This window comes from Tupaia chinensis, unplaced genomic scaffold (assembly GCF_000334495.1).
Source record: "Tupaia chinensis unplaced genomic scaffold, TupChi_1.0 Scaffold000602_1, whole genome shotgun sequence".
NCBI lineage: Eukaryota > Metazoa > Chordata > Mammalia > Scandentia > Tupaiidae > Tupaia > Tupaia belangeri.
Window position 1 is genome coordinate 204,387 of NW_006160120.1, and position 6,322 is coordinate 210,708.

A 6,322-nucleotide genomic window follows, 5' to 3' on the forward strand; every position below is an offset into this window, starting at 1 on the left:
CGCGCGCACCCCCCGACAATGTAAAATCCTCAAAAAAAAAAAAAAAAAAAAAAAAAAAAAGATTTATTGAGCCTTTTCATGAAGCTGGGCCCTAGGCTGGGCACTGGGGATAGAGAAAGGAAGTGGACTATGCCCCTGTCCTCAAGGAGTTCTCACAATTTACATTGCACAAGAGCGCCCCCAGAGCTTGCTTAAAGTGGGCTCCGGCTCCACCCCCTCAGTCATGAGGGCTATTTTGTGGCTGCTGAGGTGGGACCACATGGGGAGAGCCTGCAGTGTGTCATCCTTGGTGTGTGTGTGTGTGTGTGTGCGCGTGCACATGTGTATAACTCTGTTGTGGCTGAGGTTGGGGAATATTTCCAGCCAAGATGACTTTTGCACTGGAACTGAATTGGGAAGGATGACTAAGAGCTTCTTCCTGGGGACCAGCAGTTAGCGTAATGGCTATGTCGCTGAACTCCCATGTAGTCAACCAAGGTTCGAGTCCCGGACCCGGTGGCTTAAACTCACGCCGGGCACGTGTGTGTGCGTACCCAAGATCCCAAGAGGAGAATGGAGGAGAAGGGATTGTGGCGTGGTCATCCCTCCTGGGGGTGATTTCTCGCTTTCTGTCTCTCTGTCTCTCTCTGTCTCTCTGGCATGCACACGTGCCCTGTAGCAAAAACCTCCCCCCCCCAAAAAAAAAGCTTCTTCCTGAACAAGTGGCACAGTCTTCTCAGAGGGTAACTTACTGTTAGGTCCGGTTACCTAACAGAATACTGACTCTCCAACCCTCACACGTGCATAAGCCTGCAACACCACCGAGAAGGATAATCGCAGCGTTACTTATACAGTGAGACACTGGCAGTGACCAGAGTGCCCAGGAGTCATCAGTGAAGGTGACCTGGGCCGTGGCCATGATGACAGCAGCCAGCCCTCGGAGAGCACCCTGTCAGACACTGCTCCGTGAGCTTGGTGTGTGTCCCCACAGCCCTGTGAGGCAAGAACCGCTGTTACCTTAGAGCTGCTGATTACTGGCATCACCCACCCCCTGTTTACAGATGAGGAACTAAGACACAGAGATAACAATTCACCCAAGGCTCATAGCTAGTGAGTGGGGATAGCAGGATTTGAATATGGGTGCGAACTCTTGGTGCGCATGCCAGGGAAGAGAAAAAGCAGGGTGCTCTGTAATTGGCTTAGAACTCGGGTGTGTGGTGGTGGCAGCGGATAGGAGGGAGCAGAGAGGACTCGTAGGTAAGAGAGGTGATCTGGGGTAGCCGGGAGAAAGGCCTGAATACCAGACTAAGGAGTGTGGATTTGACCTCGCAGCACAACAGAAGGACTTGACCGGAGGGTAGAGGTAGGTGAGTGGAAGTGATGGGTTAGATCAGACCCGATCATCTTCTGGACCCAGAGCCCAGGTGGGGGTTTAAGGAGGAGTTTGGAGAATCGCTTCCCAAGCTCGTGGGGGAGGGGTCTCTCTCCCAACTCTTCTATTTCTTGCTCAGGAATGACCCACTTCTATTGGCACACAGACAGTACTCAATACGACTATTAAACATCCTGTTAAAAAATCTCTCATAGGGACCAGCAGTTGGCGTAATGGCTGTGTCACTGGGCTCCCATGTAGTCGACCGCAGTTCAAGTCCTGGGCCCAGTGGCTTAAACTCATGCCGGGTGCATGTGCCTACATGCCCAAGATCCCAAGAGGAGAATGGAGAAGGGATTGTAGTGTGGCCATCTCCCCTGAGGGGTGATTTCTCTCTTTCTGTCTTTCTGTCTCTCTGTCTCTCTCTGTCTTTCTGGTGAGTGTACACACCCTATAGCAAAAACCTCTCAAAAAAAAAAAAAAAGAAAAAGAAAAAAAAGTCTCTCATCAGCCCTGTCTCCCTCTAGACAGGATTCCATTCCTCTACCCTCCCCACCTCTACTCACAGCGAAACTCCCCCAAAGCATGGTCTCTGCTCATTGCTCCACTTCCTCAACTCCCATTTTCTTCTCAATTATTTCCAGCCTGGCTTCCACCCTGCTACCGCATCCAAATCGCCCTCTTCAAAACCACCTTCCACTAGCCAGATACAAGTGCCCTGCTCATCCTACTCCATCTTCCTGAAATTCTGTCTTCACTGGGTCTCCGGGAACTTCCACTCCTGGTCCTCCTGCCTCACAGGGTGGCCTGTTCTCTTTCCCGCCTCTAAATGACAGACTGCCCTTGTGCCCCATCCTTGGACTTCCCTCCTCCGCGTCCGCTCCTTCCCTGTGATCTCATCTAGCCCCGTGGCTTTAAATAGCATCTCTCTGTGAAAGACTCTGAAATTTATATCCCTAATCTTAACCTCTCCCTGGAGCGCCAGACTCACATGTTCAACTGCCTGCCTACTCCTCATCATCCTTACCTGCCTAATCAGCACCTCAACCTGACAGGTCCACAACCCAGCAGGTCCAAACTGGGCTCTTGGGCTCTACCCCCCGAGCAAGCCTCTGCCAGTCATCACTGTCATAAAAAAGACAGCATCATCCCCCCTCGATCAAACTTAAACCCTGATCAGTCCCCACATCTAGAAATCAGTTAAACTTCTTTTCCTAGTACAGGGCTTTTCAACTTTGCCTGGCTGACGCTTGGGGTCAGATCTTTCTGGGTTGCGAGGACAGCTCTGCATGTTGGAGGGTGTCTGGTGTCTTCTTCTAGAGAGGGGCAGCGTCTATGGCTAGAAGCCAGGTCCTGTCAGGGTCCGCCCTGTCTCCTTTCTGTGAGTCCCAATGTGGAGGTGGCGTGCTTCGAGGTGATGACACATCTGTGACTCTGGGCAGGCAGCCTTCATCACGCTCAGATGGCACAAATGACCTTTAACCAGCAGATGCCAGTACCACACCCCTCCAGCTATGCCAACCAAAAATGTCTCTGGACATTGCTGACTATCTCCTGGTGGGCAGCACTGCCTCCGGTTGAGATCTATTACAATACATATACAGACACAGGGCCAGCAGGTGGTGTGGAGGTTGGGACACTCCACTCCCACATGACTGACTATGGCTCTAGTCTCGGACCCGGCGGCTAGCTTTCTCACTTTCCCTCTCTCTCTCTGTTGAATCAAAAAATAATAATAAGTAAAGATAAATAAAGTCTTTAAAAATATACAGATACATGCACCTAAGGTAAGTGTCTGTTTCAATAAACGTTTATAAACTGAACACAACTGTGAAACCAGCACCTTAACCAAGAAAGAAAGCACAGGCCGGCCTGCGGCATGGTAGTGAAGGTGGCTGCATTTCCACATAGTCAGCTACATGGTTTGAGTCCTGGATTGGACATGCTTGAGAAATATGTCAGGCGCATGTGCAGGCATACTCGAAATCCTGAAAGGAGGGAGAAGTGGAGGAGAGGGATAGCGGCATGACCATCTCCCATGGAGAGATGCTTTCTCGCTCTCTTTCTCTCTCTCTACATCAAGCTCACATGCCATCAAGCAAATTTAAAAATAAAATAAAATAAAATAAAATAGGGGCCAGCAGTTGGTGTAATGGCTATGTCACTGGACTCCCATGTAGTCAACTGCGGTTTGAGTCCTGGACCCAGTGTCTTAAACTCATGCCGGGCGCATGTGTGTGCATGCCTAAGATCCGAGAGGAGAGTGGAGAAGAAGAGATTGCAGAGTGGCCATCCCCCCTGTAGAGTGATTCCTCACTTTCTGTGTCTCTGTCTTTCTGGCAAGTGCACACGCTCCATAGCAAAAATCTTTCCAAAAACAAACAAACAAACAAACAAACAAACAAACAAATAAATAAATAAAAAGACCAGAAAAAATGAAAAAGAAGGAAAACATCAGGATTCTGGAAACCCCTTTATGCTCTCTTGCAATCACTACCTTTTCTCCCAAGAGTCACTACTATAATATCATTACTTCAAATAGTTTTTGATAAACTTTGACTATTTAAACATTTATTTAAATGGGGCCAGCAGGTAGTACAGACACTAAGGCTTTGGACCCTATACTTTTAACTGCGGGATTCAAGTTCTGGTCCTGGCAGCTTGAAAATCACACTGTGTATGTATGTGTGTTTGTGTGTGTATGTTCTAAATCCCAAGGAGACTGGAGGAGAAGGGAGTGGTAATCCTCTCTGAGGGGTTATTTCTCACTCTCCTTCTCTCTTTCTCTGGTGAGCATAAGCATCCCGTAGTGAAAGTAAACTAACTGGAAAAAACGTGCTGTAGAGTATGTCCTGTTTTGTGTCTGGATTCTTTTGTTAGATGTTGCGTTTGTGAGATTTGTCCATATTGTTTTGTAAATTGTAGATTGTTCATTCATAGTATAACATGGCATTTCATTGCATCAATGTGCCACAATTTATCCATTTTACTGTTGATGGACGTGGCATAGTTTCCAATGAGGGGCTATTATGAATAATACCCTTATGAACGTTCTTTTTTTCTTTTTTTAAAAGACTTATTTATTTATTTAATTCCATTTGTTTTCATTATTATTATTATTTTAAATTTTGATCAGACAGACAAAGGGAAAGTGAGAAAGGAAGCTGCCAGGTCCAGGACTCGAACCACAGTCTGTCATGTGGGAATCCAACACCCTTAACCACCACTCCACCTGCCAGCCCCCCATGAACGTTCTTGTAAATGTCTTTTGGTGAACATGGATGTCTATTTCTTTTAGGTATACACCTAGGAGCAAAATTGCTGGGTCAAATGATATGTGTATGCTCCACTTTAGCAGATGTGACCGGACAGGTTTCCAAAGTGGTTTTGTTTATCTACACTCCAACCAGCGGTGTATGAGAGTTCTCAGGATTCCTCTCTGACTCCACTCAACATCACATGTCATATCTATTCCATCAGCAGGTCCTGCTGGTCCCACTTTCAAAACTTATGTGGAATCTGATGACTGCCACACTCTATTCTGATTATCATCACTTCCCCTTGGGGGTCTACAGGAGCCTCCTAATTAGACTCTCAGCTTCCACTCTCGCCCTTTAAAAACAAAAATTATTGCAGGGCACATGTGTCCTCTCTCACAGAGAGACAGAGAGAGAGAGAGAGAGTGGAGAGAAGGAGTAAGCATCCCCCACAGGTAAGGGTCACACCACAATCCCTCCTCTTCCAGTTCTCCCTTCTCTCAGGATTTTGGACACACATGTACATGTGCCTGGCATGTTTTTCAAGCCTCTAGGTCTGGGACTCAAACCACATTTGTCAGCGACGTGGGATTCAGCTCCCTTGACCACAAAGCCACCAGTTGGTCCCACTTGGTGGGACCCTTCTTTAGTCTAGTCTTCACTCAGTAGCCAGACTGATTCTCTTAAATATAAACCAGATCACATTACTCCCCTGCTCAAAACATCCAGTGGCTTCCCTGTGGATTACTAAAGAATCCAGGCTTCTCCCCAAGCTGTCAAAAGACCACACGATCTGCCTTCCTTTCCTCCCCCCATCCTCTCATTCTCTCCACTCCTTCCGGACACAATGGCCTTGCTGCTTCTTGAACAGTCCAGGCTCTTCTCAGCGGGGGCCCTCGCATTAGCTATTCCTTCTGCCAGAAAATTCTCCCTCCAGATCTTTGCACTGTTCTCTCAGTGAGGGCTCAGCTCAAATGTCACAGGGGAGTCCTTCTAAGACCACCTCCTAAAGTCATTCTTTCTGGTAGTCATTTCACACGGTCCTACCTTTTTTTTTTCTTATGCTACAATCTCAAATTATCTGTGTTTGCTCACTTATTAACTCCCTCCCTTCTCTCCTCATTAGAAGAGGAGGGAAAGAACCGGTTTCTCTCTTCCACACTGGATCCCCAGTGCGGAGGGTGGTGGTGGTGGTGGGGGCACTGCCTGAAAGAGGACCGCTATCAGCATGCTCTGAATGAATGAATGAATGAATGAATGAATGAACGAACGAATGAGCATCAGGCTTTTAGGAGCTAGACTCGGCAAAGGTAGGCCGGAGCTCCAGGGGTCACGCACTAGGGTCCCCAGTGTAGATGACGCTCAGCTGCGGTGGGCTCTTTAGGCAGGACTGAGAACCCAGGGTCTGGAACAGAGTGGCGAGATGGAGGGACGCTCAGCCCTGCGGGCACTAGGACCCTGCGCAGCGCCGCGACCGGCGGGGGGCGGCGGGCGGGGGGAAATCCGCTTTTTCTCCCTCCTAGAGCCGGGCTGCGGACACTTGTGCGATCCGGGCCTGCAGCGCGGCCACCTGGTCCCTTTCCGCGCCATGAGCCGCAGGTTCACGGTCACCTCGCTGCCCCCCGCGGGGTCCGCCGGAACCCCGGACCCGGAGTCCCGCCGGCATTCGGTCGCGGACCCCCGCCACTTCCCCGGGGAAGACGGCAAAGGGAGA